The sequence below is a fragment of the Pinus tabuliformis genome, chromosome 4_1, assembly GCF_031772625.1.
Source record: "Pinus tabuliformis cultivar Carrire ecotype Pingquan chromosome 4_1, CPIR1, whole genome shotgun sequence".
NCBI lineage: Eukaryota > Viridiplantae > Streptophyta > Pinopsida > Pinales > Pinaceae > Pinus > Pinus tabuliformis.
In genome coordinates, this window is record NC_142303.1 from 103,542,247 (window position 1) to 103,570,034 (window position 27,788).

The 27,788-nt window shown below is 36.5% G+C and overlaps 1 pseudogene across 1 annotated transcript; it reads right to left on the reverse strand.

Annotated features, from left to right (window-relative positions):
- Nucleotides 1-20,813: 20,813 nt before the first annotated feature.
- LOC149174430 (LEAF RUST 10 DISEASE-RESISTANCE LOCUS RECEPTOR-LIKE PROTEIN KINASE-like 1.2) lies at nt 20,814-23,415 on the reverse strand (annotated as a pseudogene). Its single transcript, XR_016258487.1, has 3 exons — nt 22,491-23,415; nt 22,176-22,229; nt 20,814-22,062 (listed from the first exon to the last, which is right to left on the reverse strand). The product of XR_016258487.1 is annotated as an LEAF RUST 10 DISEASE-RESISTANCE LOCUS RECEPTOR-LIKE PROTEIN KINASE-like 1.2 (transcript).
- Nucleotides 23,416-27,788: the final 4,373 nt, after the last annotated feature.

Below are 27,788 nucleotides of genomic sequence, written 5' to 3' on the forward strand. Positions count from 1 at the left end.
TTGGTTTCATTAGCTATTCTTGTATCAGTGTCAACCATATTGATCATCCCTTGTTCCTTTTCAAACATTTTTTGTGCCTTTCGTTTTTCCTTTTCCTGTCCTGCCATTTGCTTTTGTTGGTCCTTAACTTGCCTTGCTTTATCTCTTTCAATCCTTTCATCTACTTGATGTTGTGCTGCAACAACCCTTGTTGCCTTCTTCTCCTTGACTAGATCCTTCTTTTTCTGTTTTAATTCTTGCAATTCAAATTTCTTTTTTTCAAACTCAACTAACAGGTTTATATAGTCCTTTGAGGTGAGTAACTGTGAGCTTCGGCCTAGACGAAGACTACCTGGTGCACCTTGCTTTTTTTTTCATTGATACTCTTTGTACTGGTAGCTTTAGGAACCGTCCAAGTGTCTTCTCCACCCCTCCCACCTGCATGTTATTGCTTGGTACTTCCCTTTCAGTATATGTTAGAACTGATTGAACTATATCATTATCTTCATTTGATGCCTCATTATGTCCTTCATCTTCTTCCATTGATCTATTGTCCATAAAAAAATGAACAATTTCACTGTTCAATTCCGTTGGTTGTGAGGGCATGTTCATGCTTTCTTCATTGGTTGTTGAGACACTATGTGCATTCATATTGATCATTGCTTCTGCTAGCCATGAAGGTGGGGTTACTTGGCTTGGCAATGTCAATTGGTCATTGTCAACTGCATGTTCAACAATATCCTTAACAATATCAGCAACAGGAATTTCATGTTCTTGAGTTGGTGGAATGATCTCCATGTTATTGCGAATTTGTTCATTGTTATATTGTGTTTCACATACAGTTTCATCATCTTCAGCATATAAGTGTCCTTGAGACAAGGAAATCATATTACCAGCTGCAACAACATCATCTTGGTCATCTACTTCTTGCACTTCAACACCTGTTTGGGCATTCCCTTCTTCCTGACCATCCACATGAAACGCTTGGCTACAACCAGTATCATGCATAAGAGCATCATAGTTCAGTGGCCAGATTCCTGTCCTCCTAAAGCCAGCCTTGATATTTGATGGTGTCAAAGCCCTTTTAAAAGCTTTACTTGCAACCTCTGCTAGCTCAAACCTTTTCACCTCAACCCCTCGATTCTTTTCCATCCATGCAGCGTGCTCCAACCTGAAATAGTTCTTGAAAGGGCCAAACACACTAACATCAAGGGGTTGCAGTCTATGAGTGGTATGAGCTGGCAATTTCAACAGGTCAATGCCTAAATTGTTTGCTTCCTCAATTATTTGTACAGCCATGTGGCTCCCATGGCCATCTAATACCAAAAGGTGTCTGTTATTAGGCGAGACGCCACCTGGTACCGATGCAGCAAAGTGAAAAAGCTAACTTAGAAACAGTTCTTTAGTCATCCATGCATGGGGATGTGCAACCATGCATGCACCTGGTTCACAGTTCTGTATATAGTTTTTCAGTTGATTTTTACCTTTGAATAGATAAAATCCTTGGATTGAAGTACCAATTGCATTGACACAACATAAAAGAGTTATCCACTCCCTGCTCTTGGGAAAAATCTTTGGCACATTTCAGCTCCCTCTCTTGGCAATTACCCGCATGCCACAATTCCTCCCTGCCTATAAACCTGTTTCATCACAGTTCCATATATGGTCTGCTCCATAAGAATGTTTATTGTAAGCACTAGAAAGTGTGTCATAGAACTTTTGCACAACTGCAGGGCACAAATTTAATGCTCTGTCTCTGTCAAGGCCCTCAGCAGTACGCAATACAAGTTCTGGATGCCTTTTTTTAAACCCAAACCACCAGGATTTACCAGGAAACCCATCTTTGAATGGGTTTGGCTTCCCTTAACAGATTTGAGCAACTGTTGATTTGAGTTGTATCAACTCTAGCCCATGTCCCAGTTGGGCCATCTCTTTACACCACTCAACCACCTCGGCCTTGTCCTCCCTAGTCATAACTGTAAGAGGCCCTCTACGTTTTGTATGAGTCAGTCCATTTATCCAATAATGTATTGATGAGGGAGGAATACCATGTTTTTTTGCAGATGCCAGAATTGAGTATCCATGAAACTCTATGTCGTCAATTGCAACTAACATTTGTTCTTTTGTCCATCCTCTTATAGCACTGATCTTTTTAGTTGAGCTTTCCCCTTGGACTATTGTTGATGGTGGTTCTATGGCTGATGGTGTGTTAACATCAGCTGTTGTCACATGGTCATCCTCAACAATGTTCCCTGGTGCATTGTTGGCATTGACATCTGTTGGCCTGTCATCGTCAGACGATGTGCATCGCAGCTGCGCATCCCTTGTCACTCTCCTACCACTTCTCCTTGTACAAGCAGAGTAACTTCCTTTTACCATAGATGCAACAACCTGTAAAATTATTGCATGCATTTAGACATTAAAATATTTGTAAATTATGCTTTATTACTTCTGCAAAAATACTTTTCCTTTATTACAAGAAATTATAAACATGTATGTTACAGGAAATCGAATTGCATTACTTATGTTACAGGAAATCAAATTGCATTACTTGTTTTGTGTTTCTGATGTTGTTTCTTGTTGATGTGGCTTAGATTCATTTGAAATGCTGTTTTTTGCATGTATTAATAGCCTTACAATGGATCGGGGGTTTTGATACATAGCCTAAGTGTTTTTGCTTTAAACCCTTGTAAATCTATCTGTGCCAGATTCCTTGAAGAGTCCACTAGTTCCAATTGTAACTCTTTATGATCTTTGTGGAGTACATATGTTGTGTAGGCTGACAATGGCACCAAATGACCGACAATGTAACACTTGCTTATAAATTCTTATAACCCAATCCCAAAGTGATCCAAGAAATTTTGCAATTAAGCTATTTTTCCATGTATTCATTTGTTTTCATAATGAGAGTAAATGTTTCACTTTCATAGGGCAGTGTCAAAATTTTTCAAATGTCATTCCAAGTAAATCCATAGTTCATCAATTTAGCAACTTTTATATGGATTCAAGTAGGATTCTATGATAGTTGTTTCAAATATCATTTTCCATTTACTTTCAATAGCCTTATACAGCGAAACCAATGAGGTATGTAAACATGTATGAATTACGTCATTCTCCTTATACATGTTAAAGATTAGGGAATGCAGGTAATAAGCAGGTCTATTCAATATGTACTTACCCTATAGAGTAGAGTGTAATCATTACTAATGGCTGAATCAGTGCCATAAGTAGAACCATGGAAATCAAAGTAATGAGGAAACAGAGCTTGTTACATTAGGATATGTGTATACAGTGATTACAGTCTATCCATATGTATTGATTATGGAGAGAACGGTACTCTATATACCAATAAGAAAAAAGGTATTTATATAATAGGAAGGACTAAGAGCAAGAACCCTGGGATATCATGTTGTATATTGATTAGCTTGTCACCTTTGTACCTTATCTAAGCTTATGACAAGCTATGGAATTAGAACACAGTAGTTACACATGACTCTTTCTAACCATGCTTGTTTACCTAATCACTTGCTTGTCTCATTCTCATTACACTTGGCATAAGTAATAGCACAGATATTTTATAAGTAACATCATCTAAAGGTTGACCTATCAGTACTAACCTACGAAATACATGTATAGATATGATAAAGTACGTGTATCACAGGTTGGTTATCTCCCTAATAGACTGGAATTAGCTTTAATATAGATATAACATATGTAATTATACAGAGCTTTGTTCTAGCTCATTCATAGATAAGGGTGAACTAAAACCATGCTTAGATACTAATACGAGCTTTTTAGTGTATAGAGATTACTAGTGATAAGATGAATGAGATCCATTGAATATGATACATACCTTTTTTCAATGTATTATGTTATATAGCTTATACAACTTAGCTTCATACTAGATCACGTATTGAGTAAGATACACGAGTTTCATAAATTCCAGTACTCTAACCGTAATCATACTAGTATACCTGTTCTAACTTATAAGTAATCTGTATAGGTATATCCCTAATTAACACTATCATAACATGTAAGAAACATAGACCCTTAGTAATACATGTTCCTTATCACTAGTGTCAAGCTTCATTAGTATCACTAAACAGTTACTCAGCTTAGGCTATGATCAGAGCTTGTATCATTTCATCATAGTTCATAAGGTAAGCATATCCATATTCAACATACAAAAAACAACATGTTTTTAGCATAAGATGTAATCAGAGCTATGATCAAGTTGGTTGATTAGATGGACACGACTGTATTCAATAGGTTCAATTCCTATAAGCTAAACAAGCTGTGACTACAGTACTAACACGACATATGTAACCTTTGTGATATGTAAGCTGTAATCACTATGAAGCTGATGATCGAATAAGTGTTGCCATAATAAGCTAGAACACATACATGAAATCTGTATAAAAAAGGTTCGCTGTAACCCTATGGACAGAACTGTAAGAACAACGACTTTCAATGGTTGTTTGTAAAACCATCCAGGTATCCTTCTAGCAGTTATGGCCAGACAGATCATGTAAGAAATCTGATAAATGAAAACAATGAAAACAAAACTGTAAGAAGAATGAGTTGTAATTCATATAACTAACTTGGATATATTGGCCAATGTTTTGTGATATTGTCTTCAAGTTTGCTGAATAGTTTGAAAGCATAAGATGCAACTTCAACAGTGGGTGGACTTCTTTTATAGTTTTGGGGACTTGAATTTAATTGGTGGACATGGATGCACATGGATTGCAATGGCTTCATTTTGAATGTGTGGTATGGATTTAATTTGATGTGATCTAATGGTTGGGAATTGGTTATTTGTTGATCCATGTGCTTTGATCTATTTTAAGGAGAAATAGAGTGAGTTGGGTGTCATTTATTGCAGTTATTGGGCCTAGGTGTCATTTGTTGAACAAAGTGAGTTTAAATGTTATTGGGTTGGGTGGAATTTATTGAACATAGGGTGTTTAGTTGTTGAACAACACAGCAGTTATGGCTGACATACATTCCCTTTTGTTATGTGCGGGTAGGCATATTTATTTGGGATGCAAAGCTGCAGTTCTAATGAGTGGGGGTTGAAGGGAATGCTGCTTTGTACTTCTGGAATAGACTATTTTGGAAGCCTTTATGGCTTTAGCTGTTTTCTACTTAGGTCAATATGGTTTGTAGTATTAAGTAGTAAAATACTATTTATGGACAGTTGTGGGCCCAATCAATGTATGGGGAAATTTTGGACATAAATTAATACTTATTTATACTTAATGTTATTTATTTTTGTTTAAATTTTGGTTTCAAAAGTCTCAATTATGGTGGTTTGGTGGGACCAGTACTATATCAATTACTGGTCCCTGCACAACATTAAGAATCTCTCCCTACACGTGATAAAATAAATATTTATGAAGCTACACATCAAATGTTCATGTTTGGAAGTTAAAGCTCTGACGGGAAGTTAATTACACGTGATAAAAGAGTAGATGGGAATGATGGATTGAAAAAAAGTGTATTGTGTCTTTAATTATTTGTTTTTTTAATTAATCAAGGTTTTATTAAGGCTCCACTTTTTTTGTTGGTTTATATTTTTATAATTTTATAAATATAATTTCAATTTTATATAAAGAGAATTATAAAAGACAAATAAGTAAATATTTATTAAGCAAAAAAAAATTCGAGATAAATCAAATCAGTTTTTTTGGATTAGTTAACCTAACTGAATTTTATTTTAAAAAAATGACTATCTTTTAAAATTTCATTGTTTTTAAAGTTTTTTTTGTTTTTGTTTTTATACCAACACATTCAGTTTTGCTTTCACTAGGTATTAGTTTATCTTTGACCAAAAATTTATGATGTTTATCCATAGTTTAACATTAAGAATTCGATTTTTTTTATTTTTTATTATTATTCAAATTTATTTATTTGTAAGGCGATTGGTTGAGGTCTTGTTATGGGTTCTTTAGTAACTTCATTTTTATTAGTTACTAATTTTTTGTTTTTAGTTTAATTTATTTTTATTTAAATTTTTTATTTATTTTTTAATTTTTTCTATTATTTCTATTGTCATGAATTATAATTTTTTCACAAAACTTAGTATTATATTAAAAATATATTTCAATAAATTTAATTATGAAAAACTATAAAAATAAAAAACACACACATATCTATGTTAATATAAACAATATTAGTTAATTAAATTTCTTAATTTTTGGTGATGACATTCAATAATAAAACATTTTATTAGTTGTTTTATTTTTGTGATAAAAGTTTTGTCTTTGTTATTTTTTAATTTAATTAAGCTATATTTAAGCTACGCAGAAGGTACTAGCTACTATGTAGCCCTTATTTTAATCGTTTTCTATATTTTTTCTTTTTTCAACTCTGTCGTCATCACTTAGCCACAACTTTATTATTTTATTGTTTAAAAAAACATGTATTTGTATACAATTCATATTCAATTTTTTATGATGATGATGATGATGATGATGGTGGTGGTTAACGTCCACTGAGACCAAACTTTGGTCTATCGGACCTAAAGAAACAAATCATTTATTTTGATTTAAGATTTTATTTCTATGCTCAAAAAGCTTGGAGAGAAGTCTCCCAAGCTCACTATAATTTTGACATCGTAAAAGGCTAGGAAGGTCAGTGTTGTGACAAAGATTATGAAACTGAGATCTAATGTGGTTGTACGCAGGGCACTCTAAGAGGAAGTGGTTTTCATCCTCAGTGTTCCTATTCTCACAGAGATGGCAGATACCTTCCATCCATGGTGTTTTAGGAACTGCCCAATGACCTGTTTCACTATGGAGCTCATGAGAGTTCATTCTAATCTTCGCTATATTAATTTTCTTCTTTGAGCTAGCTAAAATAGAGAGATAATTTTGATCTTCTAGGGTGGGGTTGATGACCTTCTTATAATAACTTAATTTTCTTTTAGCCATTAAATCTTTCTCACACCACATTTTTTCTTTGAACTTAGAAGTAACAATATTTTTAATGTTATTAATGTTTTGCAATGCATCATTCTCGTTGATCTCCCAATGGTTTAACTAGGCCCTCGTGTCTTTATACCACCCCCATTTGAGCCTTGGTTGGTTTTGGCTAGAATTTAAAGCTAGCTTGGGAAGTCTATGATCTTCTATGCTATTGAGCTTGTGCTTGTACAACAGAAACCTAGTCATAGCTAGGCTTTCGATAGGGGAAAGACCTACTTCTATAAGGGGAATAAGGTAGGGTGTATTGCTTTTAATTTTCAGGTTATATGTTATAAAGCGCTTCTGGATTTGCTCAATCTTTCTCCAGGATTTTCTAGAGATGTTGCAACCCCAAACCTCACGTCCATATAAGATAACAAGAGTGACTTAAGTTTCAAGGAGGAACTTCTTTTTATCCCACATTATGAGGTTTGTCATTTTACAATTATTTTCAAGACCAAAGTAGGCTTTCCATCCCCCATTAATCCTTTTCTCAATGCTATAGTTCTAGTTGAGCTTGTGATGAATATCAATTCCTAGGTACTTGTAAGAATACACTTCCTCCAAGTTATTATTGTCATACATAAAATTAGCGTAGGTGTCCTTCTTGGATTTGATAATCATAACTTTTGTTTTGTCAGTGTTAACAGTCATACCCATGGTAGAGCAAAAATCCTTAAGAAGCCTAAGTTGCTTATCAAGATCAAATGGACACCTTGCGAGGAGAACAATATCGTCAGCATAGAGAAAAAGGATGACGACTATCCCAGCTAAGATCGTGCCAGCACATCCTGCCTCCTCTAAATAACCTTCGAGCTTGTCAATGTAAATTCTTATTCAATTGATTATTGATTTTATATTAATTTTGTTTTGATTTTTATATCATTCTTACTCAATTGATTATTGATTTTGTATTAATTTTGTTTTGATTTTAAATATAAAGTATTAAATAAATATTTATTTATATTATTGCAATATTTTAAATTTTTTTTAATATTATTTTATTGATAAAAAGAATTGAAAATATATTGTAAAACTGAAATGAAATGAAAATAAAAGATAATATAGGAAAAAAAATAGAAAAGTCAAACTAATTGAAAAAAAGAAACGCTTGATAAAAAGAAATGCTTACCTAAAAAATTTATACATTTATGCATATAATATACTAATATTATATATATTTATTTATTTATTTCCCATTAGGAAAAAGTCGTAATTTCTATTAAAAGGGAGAAATTACATTTTGCAGATGCATATTGCATATTCATATGTGGCCATTGACCATCCTGAGTTTAGCAAAAAATAACTTGAGTGTTCTGGATCTCCTCGCAGGAAGTCTGTATGATATATATACAAAATTTTAAATATCAAAGTCTGGCTCCACGCAGGGAGTACTGTAATAGTCATGATGAACTGTAACAAAAAGGAACCACATCACAAAAAGAGATAGCCATTTCCATATCTATTGTTATGGATGGGTCGGTGACCCATTCCTGTTATGATCTATGTAGGGCCGATGATAATATTGATGGAAGGTTCCATCAATCTTCTCCTGTATCAGCCATTGTTCTAGATGGCTGTGCGCTGCTTCTTTTGACAGTTGGTCCGCTTCTTCATTCTGCTCCCTGTAGATATGACGACAGTCAAAAGATTCAAAAGAAGTGATCAGTCTTTTGGCTTCATCAAGGATATTTCTCAAAGAGTAAGTATAACAATGTGATGCAGAATTTATCCAATTGCAAACAATCTGGGAGTCGCCAAATAGTTGGATATGTCTGCACTGTTTTTGTATAGCAAAATATATGATATGTTTGGCTGTGGTGAGCTCAGAGAAATTATTGGTGCCATTTGGGTATTTGATCTATATCTTGAAGTAGTGGGATTCATTCAAATGAAGGACAGCACCCCCGCCACATCCAGTATCCTGGGTAGAGCCGTCGAAGAAAGCCCAAGATTATATATATTTATTATTAACCTAGTATATCAAATATATTTATTTTATTTTTATCATTTTTTCTCAATGAAATTTTTTTATTTCTATTAATAACTCATGAAAATTATTTGTTGTAGATGCCATTTGGCTTTGAATCAAAAAAAGTGTTAATGAGTAACAATCAAAACAAAAACATAATTAAAAAAAAAACTGCAAAAACAAAGTAGTCATGTACGTCCTCTGTGATCATGTGTCGTCTTTATACAAGCATCAAATTACAAATAGAACCCTGAATGAAAAACTAGTCCATGCCAAAAAAGAAACAAAAAGCACACTAAATATAAATAGATATAAAGAAAAATTTAAGTCACCTCCAACAACCATGTTATCATCTCTCATGAATGACATGGTCATCGATCCTTACCAAAAGGGAACCCTATCATTGCAAGGGCCATAAATATTTATTACCTTCAACTCCTTTCCCAAGTCAATACAATAAATACCAGCTCCTAATATCAGATCTACCGCCAAGTCCCCAGAAGTTTTATATATTTTTGGTTTAAACCCAAAGTTAGCCCCCCCAATCTGGCTTTAACATCTGACGCAACAAACCACCAATTACCCGTGGGAGTGGCTCTCATAGAGGATGAAGCTCCTTCATGATTCATCATGTCTCCTTCTGCTTACATTTGTTCCATAATCACATTGCCTTCCTTAAACCTATGCTCCTCCGCCACAGGGTTCTTCGGGCACAGATTTGTATAAGATTCCTTTGTTTGACACCCCTTTTCTAATTGAGATCCTCTCACCTCAGCCTCATTTCTCATTCATCGATTTCCATACTTTCTCGTATAAGGGATTGGACAATCTATGAGGATATGCCCTATCTTGTGCCATTGCTAACATTGAAAAGTGAAACCTTCATAATCCAAGAACTGAAAATGAGAGTAAACTCTGAAACTAATGTTTAGCTCATCCAAGAAACCCTCTTTATAGTTTAAATTCACAAGGAACCACACCATAGAATTTCTTCCACTCCCCAAAAAAGACATATCCGCCTCAAGGAAAGTACCTAGTTAATTGCCAATTCTTTTGAACACTTCCAAGGTCTAGAGATGTGGGACCAGCCCGGGCATTCTAACCCATAATAGAACCAGGTCGATATGTTCTTTACTGGCATCAAACAAAGCGTGCCACCTCTTTAGAATAGCTGGAGTGGAATTAATCCCCTAATTTTTTTTAAGAACCTTGAATGCCGCCTTTGCTGATTGAAATTCAACCATAAACCACCCATAAGATAGGGTACTCACCTTTGGGATTTCTTCGACCATGCTGCTCCATGTTTTTTTCGCCCATTTCTATAGTAAATCATGGGATAATTTCTGACCCTTAGCCCAACCTACAACAACCGTCTCTGATGTATTCATCACCTCATCCAAAGGCATGTTTGCTCCTAGGACCAAATTTTTGTCTGCCTCCTTCACATTTGAAGCCCTTCCCTTTTTTCTCTTTTTGGAAGAATTGGGTGCCTCCCTGAAATGTCATTCTCGCTTAATATTTTTTCCTCTTCCATGGAAGGGCTTGAAGCACACTTTGCATGCCCAGAAATTTTCTAACTAACAAGGGTTTTTAGACTCCACTGCCTCTTTCAAGTTTAAGGTCGACCCAACCTTGGATGTGAGCACCTGATTCTAAAAAAACACCTAGAATATTTCCCTTTACCTTCAACTATCCTTATCAATTTGGTTCACCATGTGATGGGGGATTTGTATGTGCCTTGGCGACATCTGCATGAGGAGACAAATTCTAATATTGTGCAAACTTCATTGTGCTTAAGGGTTTGTGACCCTCTATTTCTAGGCCCTTTGTGCTCAGTGGAGGTTCCAATTGCTGCAAATCATGGGCTCCCTCTTTCCCTAACCATAGGTAAGATTCCTTCTCTGCTTTCGACTAGACCTTCTTTCAAAGTTGTTGTACTGCTAGATCGCCAACTCATTTCATTGCATCTGTCTGCCAAATTGCCACCTCACTAGACAAAGGAGCTCATGTCATGAATATCAAACCCAAGTCACCTGTGCCCTTTGTGTAGTCCACCATCTCGTCTATCTAACTGGCATACCTGTTTGAATCATCACCCATAACTACGAGGTTAGTCCAAACCCTACTACCTATACTTCATATCTCCAACTACTGAGTTCATTGCAACTGCAGAGTCTCAGAAAAACCAAAGAGTTCCATCCCATTCTTTTAAAGAATTCATTTTTGAATTAAAATAACAATTTCATCAATTTAAAATTGCAATTTCAACTTCACTTAATTCCAACAATAACAAAACAAAAAAAAATTCACATAGTAAAAAATTTAATTTTCTTCCTTTACAAAAATAAAAAGTTTTTAAACACACACATTTAACATCCTTTAAAAATTATATCCACTCTAAGGGTGCCCCATTCCATCCTGCTATTTTTTCTAAACATAAAACCTCTCATTTCATTACTTGTTTTTTTTAAATAACAAACTTGTTACTTCCACATTATATTTTGTTTTCTCAAAATAAATAATTTTCCTTTTTAAATAAAAAAACTTGTCACTCACATATTACTTTTCACCCACAAACAAACTTAAACAAAGTAAATAACTTACCTTCTTAAATAAAGAATTGTCACTTCCATGTTACTTATCAATTAAAAAAACCATATTTTCTCAAAATAAATAACATTTATTTGAATATTATGTTCATGTTGGTGGTGGTGTCCATGTCGTGCTACAATGCTACTGAGTGATGGATGTGCTCTTGGTGTATCACAGCATCACCTTCGCATGACAAGGTGTGCGGAGTCTTCAATGGTCTTGGTGTTCGCTTGATGTTGCATGTGCATGTCTCTCCTTCGCTTGTACTTGGCATGATCCATGTATCTGTCCGTTCATGAACAAGTCTCCTTGCATGCACTCCTTGTTCATCCCATTCGTCATCGCACCATGTCACATCCATGTACCTGTATCTTCAATCACTCATGATGAGATGAAATTAAATCCAAAAATCTCCAAGGCTACCATGATGCATTATATTTTGCTTTGGAATGCAAGTGACCTGGAGAGAGGACAAGGCTCTAAAACTGTGTAGAGCACATTTCAGGTCGGGATGCGGGCTCTGGGCACTATCAATGAAGATTGCACAGAGGTCACTAGGAGGTTGAGATGGGAATTCCATATTAGCAGTGACTTTCTGTGGGTTCTGGCTCAGCTAGAGGGCAGGTCTGTGCAATTTTTCCAGGGAGACATTGTAGGTAGCAGGGGGACACTGGCAATGAAAACTACACAGATTCTCTGGGGAGGCTGGCAGTGGGTTGTGGGAGGCTGCTATCCAAAACTGCACAGCGTTGGGAGGTCGGCCTACAGGACATCCCTGCGTAGTTTATGGGATGAGCAAGATGATAGGCAGCTGGGAAACTACCCATGAAAACTGCACAATTTTTGAGAGGAGAAGTAGGCCAGCTGACAGGGTGATTGGTAGCCAAAACTGCGCAATTTTTGAGGGAGGTGTAGTGATAGGAAGCGGGTGTCTGTCTGGCATGTTTGCGCAATTTCTTCAATCAGAGGAAGTAGGCATGCTTGGCAGCTTTTGCGCAATTTTTTGGAGGAGTAAGGCCCGGGGTCATTGCCTGGTCAAACTCTCTAGTTGACCAGCTAGAGGCTTGATGGTTTTTCTTGTGGGTAGCGTAGATTGAGATGGCTTACTTCGAAACTTTTTCATTGTTCTGGGTGACAGTCGGATTGACTCCAGGATTGCGTAGTGTAGACTACTTGGGAGGCAGCATCAAGCTATGCGCAATTCTGGGCAGCAGTACATGTTCACTGACTGCTGAGATTCCGCAGTGCAGCTCAGTGAAGGTCTGACTATTTGGGGGTGGTCTAATTGACATATCTTCAACAAATTAACTAAGTGTGTGATCGAGGAACTTGTGCATACACGACCTTGAAAACACACACTCAACATGACTCAACGACAAGACACCTCAAATCAACAAGACAACAACACTTAGTGTGCCTGACCGATGGGTGTGACTTACAAGCGTGACACTTGTGATAGATCGTTGAACAGTCGCTATGACACTTGCACAACATTGCATACAACTTCGTGTGCGAGTTTAACAGATGCTTATATAGGGAATACAACTTGTACACACAACTCATTTTTATCAATTTTTTTCTCAAGGGAAAATTTTGATTTCTACTAATGACTCATGAAAATTATTTGTTGTAGATGCCATTTGGCAAATCAAAAGAAGTGTTAATGAGTAACAATTAGAACAAAAACATAATTAAAAAAAAATTGCAGAAACAAAGTAGTTTATGTGATCACGTGTCATCTCTATACAAGCATCAAATTACAAATAGAGCCTTGAATGATAAACTAGTCCATGCCAAAAAAGAAACAAAAAGCACACTAAATATAAATAGATATAAAGAAAAATTTAAGTCACCTCCAACAACCATGTTATCATCTCTCATGAATGATATGGTCATCGATCCTTACCAAAACGGAACCCTATCATTGCAAGGACCATAGATATTTATTACCTTCAACTCCTTTCCCAAGTAAATAGAATAAATACCAGCTCCTAATATTAGATCTACCCCCTGGTCCCCGGAAGTTTTATAGATTTTTGGTTTAAACCCAAAGTTAGCCCCCCAATCTGGCTTTAACATCTGATGCAACAAACCACCAATTACCCATGGGAGTGGCTCTCGTAGAGGATGAAGCTCCTTCATGACTCATCTAGTCTCCTCTTGCTTACATTTGTTCCATAATCATGTTGCCTTCCTTAAACCTATGCTTCTCCACCACTGGGTTCTTTGGGCACAGATTTGTATAAGATTCCTTTGTTTGACACCCCTTTTCTAATTGAGATCCTCTCGCCTCAGCCTCATTTCTCATTCATCGATGTCCATACTTTCTCGTATAATGGATTGGACAATCTATGAGGATATGCCCTATCTTGTGCCATTGCTGACACTGAAAAGTGAAACCTTCATAATCCAAGAACTGAAAATGAGGGTAAACTCTGAAACTAATGTTTAACTCATCCAAGAAACCCTCTCTATAGTTTAAATTCACAAGGATCCACACCATAGAATTTCTTCCACTCCCCAAAAAATACATATCTGCCTCAAGGAAAGTACCTAGTTAATTGTCAATTCTTTTGAGCACTTCCAAGGTCTAGAGATGTGGGACCAGCCCGGGCATTCGACCCCATACCAGAACCAGGTCGATGTTTTCTTTACTGGCATCAAACAAAGCGTGGCACCTCTTCAGAATAGATGGAGTGGAATTAATCCTCCAATTTTTTTTAAGAACCTTGAATGTCGCCTCTGCTGATTAAAATTCAACCATAAACCACCCATAAGATAGGGTACTCACCTTTGGGATTTCTTCGACCATGCTGCTCCATGTTTTTTTGGCCCATTTCTGTAATAAATCCTAGGATAATTTTTGACACCTGGTCCAACCTACAACAACCGTCTCTGATGTATCCATCACCTTGCCCAAATGCATGTTTGCTCCTAAGACCAGATTTTTGTCTGCCTCCTTCACATTTGAAGCCCTTCCCTTTTTTCTCTTTCTGGAAGAATTGGGTGCCTCCCCTGAAATTTCATGCTCGCTTAATATTTTTTCCTCTTCCCTAGAAGGGCTTGAAGCAAACTTTGCATGCCTAGAGAATTTATAACTAACAAGATTTTTTAGACTCCACTGCCTCTTTCGAGTTTAAGGTCGACCCAACCTTGGATGTGAGCATCTGATTCTAAAAAAAAACCTAGAATATTTCCCTTTGCCTTCAACTATCCTTATCACTTTGGTTCACCATGTGATGGGGGATCTGTATGTGCCTTGGCGACATCTGCATGAGGAGACAAATTCGAATATTGTGCAAAATTCATTGTCCTCAAGGGTTTGTGAACCTCTATTTCTAGGCCCTTTGTGCTCAATGGAGTTTCCAATTGCTGCAAATCATGGGCTCCCTCTTGCTCTAACCCTAGGTAAGATTCCTTCTCTTCTTTTGACCAGACCTTCTTTCGAAGTTGTTGCACTACTAGATCACCAACTCATTTCATTGCATTTGTCTGCCGAATTGCCACCTCACTAGACAAAGGAGTTCATGTCATGAATATCAAACCCCAGTCACCTGTTCCCTTTGTGTAGTCCACCATCTCATCTATCTGACTGGCATACCTGTTTGATGCATCACCCATAACTACGAGGTCTTTCCAAACCCTACTATCTATACTTCATATCTCTAACTATTCAGTTCATTGCAACTGCAGAGTCTCCGAAAAACCATAGAACTCCATCCTATTCTTTTAAAGAATTCATTTTTGAATTAAAATAACAATTTCATCAATTTAAAATTGCAATTTCAACTTCACCTAATTCCAACAATAATAAAACAAAAAAAATTCACATAGTAAAAAATTTAATTTTCTTCCTTTACAGAAATAAAAAGTTTTTAAACACACACATTTAACATCCTTTAAAAATTATATCCACTCTAAGGGTGCCCCATTCCATCCTGCTATTTTTTTTTAAACATAAAACCTCTCATTTCATTACTTGTTTTTTTTAAATAACAAACTTGTTACTTCCACATTATATTTTGTTTTCTCAAAATACATAATTTTCCTTTTTAAATAAAAAACTTATCACTCACATATTACTTTTCACCCACAAACAAACTTAAACAAAGTAAATAACTTACATTCTTAAATAAAGAATTTTCACTTCCATGTTACTTATCAATTAAAAAAACCATATTTTCTCAAAATAAATAACATTTATTTGAATATTATATACTTTCTCAAAATAAATGAGTACAACCACATTAAAATTGTTAATGTGGTTCATATAGCTAGAGCTGGTATGTTCATGTTATTGGTGGTCTCCATGTCGCGTTGCAGTGCTGCTGAGTGATGGATGTGCTCTTGGTGTATCATAATGTCACCTTCGCATGACAAGGTGTGTGGAGTCTTCAATGGTCTTGGTGTTTGCTTGATGTTGCACATGCATGTCTCTCCTTCGCTTGTACTTGGCATGATCCGTGTGTCCATCCGTTCATGAACAAGTCTCCTGGCATGCGCTCCTTGTTCATCCCATTCGTCATCGCGCCATGTCGCATCCATGTACCTGTATCTGCAATCACTCATGACGAGACGACATTAAATCCAAAAATATCCTACGCTACCATGATGCATTATCTTTTTCTTTCAAATGCAGGTGACTAGGAGAGATGACAAGGCTCTAAAACTGTGCAGAGCACATTTCAAGTCGGGATGAGGGCTCTGGGCACTGTTAATGAAAATTGCACAGAGGTCACTGGGAGGTTGATATGGGCAGTGACTGTGGGATTTGGCTCGGCTGGAGGGCAGGTCTGTGCAATATTTTCAGGGAGACAGTGTAGGTAGCAGGGGGACACTAGCAGTGAAAACTACGCAGATTCTCTAGGGAGGCTGGCAGTGGGTTGCGGGAGGATGCTAGCCAAAACTGCATAGCGCTGGGAGGCCGGCTTGCAGGACATCCTTTCACAGTTTATGGGTTGAGCAAGATGTTAGGCAGCTAGGAGACTGCCCATGAAAACTACGCAATTTTCGAGAGGAGAAGCAAGCCAACTGACACGGTGATTGGATGCCAAAATTGCATAATTTTTTAGGGAGGTGCAGTGATAGGAAGCGAGTGTCTGTCTGGCATGTTTGCGCAATTTCTTCAGTCAGAGGAAGTAAGCATGCTTGGCAGCTTCTGCGCAATTTTTTGGAGGAGTGAGGCCCGGGGTCATTGCCTGGTCAAACTCTCTAGTTGACCAACTGGAGGCTTGATGGTTTTTCTTATGGACAACACAGATTGAGATGGCTTACTTAGAAACTTTTGCATTATTCTGGGTGACAGTCGGGTCGACACCGGGATTGCACGGTGTAGACTACCTGGGAGGCAGCATTAAGCTATGCGCAATTTTGGGTAGCAGTACATGTTCACTGAGGGCTAAGACTCCGCAGTGCAGCTCAGCGAAGGTCCGATTGTTTGGGGGTGGTCTAGTCGACATATCTTCAACAAATTAACTAAGTGTGTGATCGAGTGAACTTGTGCATACACGACCTTGAGAACACGCACTCAACATGACTCGACGACAAGACACCTCGAATCAATAAGAAAACAACACTCAGTGTGCCTGATCGATGGGTGTGACTTACAAGCGCAACAATTGTGATAGATCGTTGAACGATAGTGATAACACTTGCACAACATTGCATACAACTTCTTGTGTGAGTTTAACAGATGCTTACATAGCAAATACAACTTGTACACATGAAGGCAGTCGTGAACATAGCCAAAACATGGCTGCAACCATGACATTGTGACCAACATGCTAAAAGATGTCTGATGAACGATCAAGCAAGGAGGGTGCAAAGACTCAACACAAGCTCATGGTATGAGCCTGAGTGCTTGCAAACAACAAGAAAAAATCCAAGGAAGGCTCCAAAATTGGATGGTGGCCAAAATTTTGGAGGGTGTTGCAATCGTTACAACACTTCCTCAACCATATGCTCCTCCACCACGGGGTCCTCCAGGCACAAATTTGTATAAGAGTCCTCTGTTTGACACTCCTTTTTTAATCGAGATCCTCCTGCCTCAACCTCATTTCTCATTCGTCAATGTCCATACTTTCTCGTATAAGGGATTGTACAATCTTTGAGGACATGCCCTATCTTGTGGCATTACTAACATTGAAAGGGGAAACCTTCATAATCCAACAACTAAAAAATGAGAGTAACCCTATGAAACTAATGTTTATTTCATCCAAGAAACGCTCTCTATAGTTTAAATTCACAAGGATCCACACCATAGAATTTCTTCCACTCCCCAAAAAAGACATATCTGCCTCAAGGAAAGTAACTAGTTAATTGCCAATTATTTTGAACACTTCCAAGGACTAGAGATATGGGATTAGCCTGGGCATTCCAATCCATACTAGAACCAGATCGATCTTTTCTTTACTTGCATTAAGCAAAGGGCACCATATCTTCGTAATAGCTAGAGTGGAATTAATCCTCCAAATTTTTTTAAGGACCTTGAGTGTCGCTTCTGCTGATTGAAATTCAACCATAAACCGCCCATGAGATAAGGTACTCACCTTTGGGATTTGTTCGACCACCCTTCTCCATGCTTTTTTTGCCCATTTCTGCAATAAATCCTGGAATAATTTCTAACCCTTGACCCAACCTACACTAATCGTCTTTGATGTATCCATCACCTCGTCCAAGGGCATGTTTGCTCCTAGGACCAAATTTTTGTCTGCCTCCTTCACATCTGAAGCCCTTCCCTTTTTCTCTTTTTGGAAGAATTGGATGCCTCCGCTGAAATTTCATGCTCCCTTAGGCTTTTTTCCTCTTCCCTTGAAGCAACCATCGCATGCCCAGAAAATGGTTAACTAACAAGGGTTTTTAGACTCCACTACCTCTTTCGAGCTTAAGGTCGACCCAGCCTTGGATGCGAGCACATGATTCTAAAAAAAAAACCTAGAATATTTCCCTTTGCCTTCAACTGTCCTTGTCTCTTTGGTTGACCATGTGATGGGGGATCTGTCCGTGCCTTGTTGACATCTGCATGAGGAGACAAATTCAGATATTATGCAACTTCATTGTCCTCAAGGGTTTGTGAACCCTCTATTTCTAGGCCCTTTGTGCTTAGTGGAGGTTCCAATTGCTGCAAATCCTAGACTCCCTGTTGCCCTAAACCTAGGTAAGATTCCTTCTCTGCTTTTGACCAGACCTTCTTTTGAAGTTGTTGCACTGCTAGATCGCCAACTCATTTCATTGCATCTATCTGCTAAATTGCCACCTCACTGGACAAAGGAGCCCATGTCGTGAATATTAAACCCAAGTCACCTATGTCTTTTGTGTAGTCCACCATACCGTCTATCGGACTGGCATACATGTTTGACTCATCACCCATAACTACGAGGTCGGTTCAAACCCTATTGCCTATACTTCATATCCCTATTGCCTATACTTCAGATCTCCAACTACTAAATTCATTGCAAATGTAGAATCTTCGAGAAACCATAAAGCTCCATCCCATTCTTTTGAGAATTTATTTTTAATTAAAATAACAATTTCATCAATTTAAAGTTGAAATTTCAACTTCAACTAATTCCAACAATAATATAACAGAAAAAATTCACATAGTAAAAAATTTAATTTTCTTCCTTTACAAAAATAAAAAAGTTTTTAAACACATACATTTAACATCCTTTAAAAATTACATTCACTCTAAAGGTACCCCATTCCATCCTAATTTTTTTAAACATAAAACCTCTCATTTCATTACTTGTTTTTTTTAAGTAACAAACTTGTTACTTCCATATTATCTTTTTGTTTTCTCAAAATAGATAATTTTCCTTTTTAAATAAATAACTGGTCACTTACATATTACTTTTCACCCACAAACAAATTTAAACAAAGTAAATAACTTACCTTCTTAAATAAAGAATCGTCACTTCCATGTTACTTATCAACTAAAAAAACATACTTTCTCAAAATAAATAACATTTATTTGAATATTACATACTTTCTCAAAATAAATGAGTACAACCACATTAAAAATGTTAATGTAGTTTATATAGTTGAAGGCTTTATTTGTATCTACCATTAATAAATATATAACAAAAAAACTATTGTAACAAAAATATCATTATTAACTATTGCAACAAATTGTTAATTTTGATTTTACTTAACCCTTAAGAATCTCAGGTCTTGAGTTGATAAGAAACACAAATGTTGAAGAGTTTCTATCCTTTACAACCATGATATAAGACAATTTTTCTAAAACTAGGTATGCTTTGAAAATTCCTAGGAAATTAGTGGACGTTCACACATCAAATTTTTTAAATTTATTAAAAATCAATACAACCTAACAAACTCTCTAAAACACTACAATTATTGATAAACATTCACACCAAACATAAGCTGAGCATATTTCTTTCATAATCAATTTAATAAAAAACCAATAAATCTCCATTCACTTTAAGTTAAAATAAAAAAGATTAAACTAATCACATTCATTTTATTATTATATATTACCCAAAAAAAACCTTTTTAAAAAATATCGGAGTAAAAAGTTTTTTATTAAAACTTCAAAATTTGTAAATATCTCAGTATAAACTTATTGCTCGAATATTTATAAAATAATTTCAAAATACATAAAATAGAGAAAGTACACGACCATTACGAGAGTGAAAGGTTTTGTTGAATCTTCTTTCGTTTAGTCGTCAATCTCACTTTTAGCCAAGAGGGGAAGGATAACCATTTTCAATTTCCCTGTTTGTTCTGGCGAAACAGCCAATAACATGTATATGGCAATATGGATTTTAGCGGGGAGAATATCACTACCATGCTTAATCAACAAGTCACAGTTTTTATAATTTCTTCTAAAATTCCAGTTATATATGTATTTTATATATCATGATTATTTTTGGTTTAATCAGTGAGATGTTATCATTGTGTAAACCAATTTAATCGAATTTAAAAAATGGGTTTCTATTTTATTATTTAAATCTAATCTAAACTCCACACATGTCAATTAATTTATATATATATATATATATATATATATATATATTAAAAACTCACATTTTGAGTGTCAAGAATTAATTTATTGACTATATATATATTAAAAACTCACATTTTGAGTATTAAAGATATTGGTTAGATTATTTGCAAATAATTTTAAATACCAAAATTTTAGAGATTAAAAATTGATAATGGGCTTGCTTTCTTATTGTTTGTATCCTCCTACTTCACTACTTCACTTCAATAAATGAGACCTCTAGAGATTTCAACACCATTTAAACTACTTACAAATAAATTCCAAACATCAAAACTACAGATTTCAACACCATTTAAACTACTTACAAATAAATTCCAAACATCAAAACTACAGGAGCCAAAGAGATTGGAGCTTATGCTGGGCCACTTGTCTTGCACTGAGGTGGGAGATGATGGCTGTTTCTTGATGCCCCTGAGGTGAGAGATGATGGCTGTTTCTTGTTGCACTGAGGTGGGAGATGGTTGCTGTTAGTTGATGCCCCATCGTTCATCTGGAGTTGGACAGGCAGCCCTTATTTGCTCTAGCTGCCCAACAACATCTTTCATGGGTGGTCTGTCATCACTCTCCAACGCCAGACACCTAAATGCCAGTTCTGCAACTGCACTCACCATGACTTTCCCCTCATTATTTTTTTCAATCTCTAGTTGCGGATCCAATAGTTCATCCAAAGCCCCTTGTTGGATTTTCGATATCGCCATGAAAGCAAGGTTGATTTCCCCTCTCTTCCTATTTATGTCCACGGCTAATTTGGCAGAGATGATCTCCACCAAAACGACCCCGAAGCTGTACACATCCGATTTCTCTGTCAGTTGATAGCACTGATGGTACTCTGGGTCAACATACCCCGGTGTGCCTTGTGGCAAAGTAGTGACATGCGAGGAATTTACAGGCACTACTCTGCAAAGACCAAAATCTGCAACCTTGACATTGAATTGCTCATCCAAGAGAATATTAGAGGATTTCACATCTCTGTGGAATATAGGCGGATCAACGCTGTGAAGGAACGCCAAGGCCTGGGCAGTTTGAATGGCAATGTTCAAACGAATGTTCCATGGTAATCCTTTGGGACCTTTGCGATGGCCATGAAGATGATCGGCCAAAGTCCCATTTGAAACAAATTCGTATACCAGAAGCAGCTCTGGACTGTCTGCAGGGGTGTAGCCATAAAGACTAACGGCATATGGATGATTCAATGACGAAAATATGGCTACCTCGTTAAAAAACTGTTCAGCTCTCCTAGAGTTCATACAGTCTCTTTATCGCCACAGTTCGTCCGTCCCGAAGTTTTCCCAGATACACCGACCCATATCCCCCATCCCCAACTTCGTTTTCCTTGTGGAAGCAATTTGTAGCCTGCCGAAGTTCTTCATAAGAGAATGTTGGCAAATCGCTTATTTGATTTCCAGGAGGTACAATCGCTTCAATATCCCTTCTCTCGTAACCAGCGAGACCCTGGCTATGTGTTTTTCTCCTCTGTACATAATAAGTTAAGAATATTGCTGTTATTGCAATTCCTCCAATGGAGCAACCTGCAGTGGAATGAAGAGATTGATGCAAATGTGATCTTTGAGAATAATGGAAACAAATACAAATTCAGCAAGACTCTAAATCAGAAAACTGAAGAGGATGGAATCGTGTTTACCTATTACAATGGAGTACTTGTTTGTATCGCTGCCATGATGGGTAGTTTGAGCATCTGCAACCATCCACAGTTTGTGAAGGGAGAATGCACAGTTTGTTAAGGGAGAATGATTGACACAAAAGTAAATGTGTACACATATTCATAACATTTGTATATGGGCCACAAAAAGTTAAATGGGTGTACTGTTAAGGATTTAAATTCTCTCCATAAATCCTAATAGTACCAAAACATTTACATACATCCTAACAGATAGATTGAAAGAAATCAGAACTGAGCTTTGTCATCGAATTTGGAAAAAGAGAACAGGAAACGTACAAATAGCATCGGCGGGGCATTTGTCTGGATGTGAGGTGCTATCTGGACAATAGCAAAGAAATCTTGAAGTCGGTTCTGAAATGTCATAGCCACAAACTCCCTTACTGTCCAAACAAGCGCCACAACTTCGAGATTTGTTCCGGTCGAGCTGCCACGTTATCTCAGAACCCAGCCATTTTAAAGTTTGATTGTTAATCAACTGCAGATAGAGGTATTCCTTAATGGGTAGTTGAAGATGTGTTGTACAGAACTGTGCCCCCTCTGCGTCTAATTTTGGAATTAAACTGTAGTACCATACATCACCACAAAACCTGAAATTAGACGCTCCTAACACATATCTGTTACCAGGAATTTGATCGCAGTGCTTCCTAAACGTCAGATTGGTGTATCCATCAACCATATCAAATAACTCAGAGCCATACCACCAGGGCTCATTGTAGTTACCTGAAAGTTTGCATGTATTAATCGCGACCCAGATATTGTCATTTAGGATTATCATGATATGATTGCTGTCATTCCCCAAGATCGAGGGTTCCAGTATGTGATATTCATTTCCCCTAATATTGATAAGAGGATGGCCATCTGAATCGCAGGAGTGTAGCTGGAAGTCAGGGTCACCGCAGCCGCTGCCATTTTCCCCAAAAGGATACCCGAATTCAACGCCATTACAGATAGATGTATTAAAAAGACAATCCTGGTACTTAGTGCCGAGACATGATGTCGATGAGCGCAGGAGGAGGAGCAGAGCAGATGTAACAGCAAGGCACCGATGAACAGAGAAAGACATTGAATTGGGAAAAACAAATTGCCGATTCTCATGCTCTGCTCCGTTCTTCTGTCGTATATTATAAACACAGCAATAGAGGGCCGGGGGGTTCTACAAATATTAAGACAAAGGGGACGGAAGGGAAAGGCAGCATTGAGGGAAAACGCCATGAAATTGCAGCGGAGTACTTCACAGTCAACCCGTTAATTCGCGAATTTCTCATTATCTAAAAAATACACCGTATGGAATTTCGAAGAACTGACGCAGTCCTTGCAAGACCAATTAACTTCACGCGCGTGCAGGCTGTCGGCATCTTCCCTTGAAGCTTTTCCTATATAGAGAATCTTATTAAATATTTATTTACTTAGCATCCATGAGGGGTTGACCAATGATTTTGGTAAGTTTTAGTTTTTGACATGTTCAAATTTTAGGGGAAGGGTTAACGAAGTTATTTTGGAAAAAATAATTTTTTCATTTAAACTATAATTTTGGTCATAGATAAATAAATTAGTTTTTATTTAGAAGTAGCTTATTGTTATATACATATACATATTTTTTCTTTAAAATCAACTTAATATATATATTATTATTATCTAATTTTAAGGTTACAACCAAAACACCAAATTAGTATACTTATTTTGAGGTAGTTATTTGACTATTAAATCTACAAAAACATACATACTCTACTCCCCCTTAGTTTTAAACTAGTAATTTTTTAAAAAGAAACACATGTTTTTAACTATTAAATCCACGCATTATTTGAAATTAACTTAATTTTATGATGATGATGATGGTGGTGGTTAACGTCCACTGAGACCAAATTGGTCTATTGGACCCATAATTTTCTTAGTTTTTAATTATCTGGCTCCTCATCTTTCTTGGCGAGATTGGTGTTGTAGCTTTTTTTTTTTTCTCTACGGTCTTCCAACTTCCTTTATCTTGCATCTCCTTCATCTCTTCTGGTTCTTGGGACATTGGTGTCTTAGCTTCGCGGTCTATTGTGTTCGTCCTTTTGAAGATAGTTGGAGAAGAAGTTTGGTCTAGGAGATCTGCTTTGCTGTTAAATGAAGATTTATTTTGTGCGGTGTTCGAATCCTCATAACTGTTGATTTGTTGGGCGGGGCTTTCTCCCTGCTTGTCTTGAGAGTTGTTTTTTTCTTGCCTGATTTCTTGTGATTCAGAGTTTTCTCTAGAGTATTCTTCTTTGATGACAGTGTAGTGTTCTTTTTGTGCTCCTTCCCACCATGTAGATCTGTGGTGGTTTTTTCTAGCAGAATTTTTCTGGGAGGCTTTTGGGCAATTTTTCGCTAGATGCCCTGTCTCAAAGCATGATCGATATCTGAAGATGACACTTTCATAATCTAATTTCTGGTTCCACACATAGTCTTTATTTATTAGGTTTATTTCAGCTGGGAATCCGGCGCTGAAGTCCATTTCAACACAGATGCGTGCATAGGTGGTTCTGGCATATTCCTCCGTTTCTAGGCACCTATAGTAAAATTTCCCAATTCCATTTCCAATGGCTTTTAGCGAGGAGAGATTCCAGAGATGCAAGGGTAGGCTTAGCAATCTCACCCAAACTGGTGCTAAGGTTATGACTGTTGTAGAGGGATCGAATGATGGGTTCCATGGCTTCATGAATAGGCCTAATTTTTCTCAAAACCAAGGGTCGGAATCTAGAATACATTGTTTGCTTTTAGGATTCAAAATCTACTATAAAGAAACCCCTAGCACAAAGGTAGATATTAATTTCATCAGAAATGACAAGCTTCCATACCTCCAAGATCCAATTGTGGAGCGCTGTTAGCCGCGGCCAAAAACCATTGAACCGACAGATTAGGGCACTTTCACAAAACTTCAAAGCCTCCTCGAGTGAGGCCTGGACCACCTGGACAGTAGGAGCTGGGGCTTCACTGACGATATGGGCAGGAGTTTGCCCTCCCAAAGCGGATGAGCCAGTAGCTATTTCGAAGCTGAGAGCCATATTTTACTTGCCCGTAGAACCCAGCCATAGAAAAATAAGGCAGAAAATAAGATTAGATCTAGAACCTAGCAGCCTAGATCTAGATCTAGCCGCAAAAGATTAGATCTAGAACCCAAAATGTGCAAACAACCTTATTCATTCAAACTTTTCAAATGCCAGTGACTAACCAAATCTCACCTGCAGAACTAGTACGCAGGGCGGAGCCGAGATCCAGCCCTCACAGGTGCAATTCCGGATCCAGTCGGAGATTCATAGACTGACAAATTCGGCGGAGTTCCTTGTAGAACCAGTAGGCAAGGCCGCAGATCGGTTATTCACCGCAGAGGACCGCAGATCAGAACAACCAAAGGCCACAGATCCGAGTCCCGTTCAATAGGAAGGTGTGAAACGAATGCCGCAGATCAGAAGAATGCGAAGATCAGAAAAATGCGGGAACATAGAAAATTTTAAAGGCGAATGTTCGCCCTTTGGCGAAATTAAGGTGTTTTAAATTTTTAGTGGGCAAATATTTTGTATCATAGTACATTTTTTCAAATCACCTCAAATAACCCACCTTATTTTAAGGGAGAGAGTAAAAAAGGTAAATTTAGCCCTTGAAATTAGGAGTTACAACCTTCCATTCGCCCATTTTCAAGAATAGGTTTTATTTAAGTGAATCCTATGGACCAAAGGCCAAAATACCATATTTATAAAAGAGGTATGGTAAATTAATAAAAATATAAATAAATGAGAGGTATGGTAAATAAATAAAACATCTTTTTATACTTACTCAAAAGGTATGGTAAATAAATAAAAATATAAATAAACTAAACACATGGTAAACAAATAAAACCTCTTTTTATATTTAGTCCATAACCATTGTTATATTTATGAAGGCTCAAGAAAGAGGTTTTATTTAAGTGAATCCTATGGGCCAAATACCATATTTGTAAAAGAGGTATGGTAAATTAATAAAAATATAAATAAACAAAAGGTATGGTAAACAAATAAAACATTTTTTTATATTTACTCCATAAGTCACCTTATATTTACGAACACTCAAAAAATGCGTTATATTTAGGTGAAACCTATGGGCAAAATACTATGGGACAAATACCATGGACTAGATTGTTATTAATACCATGCAAAAAACATTATTAACCCTAATATTAGTATTAATAAAAATAAAAATAGCACATGGTATTGACCCATGGTATTCACCAAAATGGCACATGGTATTGACCCATGGTATTCACCTAGAATGTAGCATATTTAAATGGGGGAATTAAACCAGCATAGATCCATCTTTACTCTGGATCTACTAACCCGAGAGGTATCAAATATTGTGATATGCAAACTAGCATAGAGTGAAAAAATATTTGATCCAATCAAGAGTAAAAATGGAGAGTAAAAATGGATGTTGTAATTTAATGTATGTTAAACATTTTAGCTTGGTTAAAATAAAAAATAAAATAAAAATAAACTATTAATTTTATTAATTTTTATAGATTACTAATAGTAATTTTTAAGCTCCAGGTTTATGATAACCTATGGTATTGACCCATGGTAATACCATGGTATTCATGTGAGCATAGACTATTTAAATGGAAAATTCTATCATTTTAGATCCATCTTAATTCTGGGTCTACCAAGTGCTCAGAGGGATAAATAGATTTCATCCCCTAAGAGTGGTAGATGTGGAGTTAAGATGGATATAGGTTGGTTTTTATGATAATGAAGATATTAAATAGACTTAGGAAATTATATTGTAAAAACATCTTAGGTGAATGGTTAAAGCATAGACATTGGACAAGTATATTTGTATACTTATGTTTTAAACTAAAACAAATCAAGGGCTAAAAGGAATGGATTGATTGCACTAGTCATCCTTCTATAACTTTCCAACATATGCTGGAGTAAACAGATTGTAATTTGGGTAATTTTTCTAATTGCAAACAGAACATACTTGTGTATTAGCAGGGTGGTTACGAGGTCCCTAGAAATGATGAATTTGAATTTTTCTTGGTTTTATATATAATATTAGGTTTTTTCTCATGCTTTCTGTGAATGGCACGGGTGAATTTTATCCTACACCCACTAGGTTATCGATATATAATTTGGGTAATTTTGATTTCAAAAGATATTTTAAAGAAATGCAATGATTTCATTTGTGTATTCAATAAACACAAGATTTTATAATTGAGTAAAATATTCACCATGCCTGGTGAGAGATTCGCCAAAAAATTATACATACATATCATATTATTGATAAAATTGCCTTCCATTTTTCCTATATACCATGGAGATTCGCCCATTTATTATACATGTAAATTTAGGGGTTCTTAAAATTTTCCCTGTGCGGAAATATATATATATATATATTACAACCTACCTTATCTTAATTTTTGAAATAAGTCTGTCCGATCATTTTTAGTTACAGCGCAAGACCCAAAAAAACATTGCTTTTCATTTTATTTAAATATTTATAAAGTTATTGTCTTATGGTTGAATCCTTGGTTCAGTTGAAAATAAAATCAGTATGTTACACCATCCTTGATCGCCCAAACCC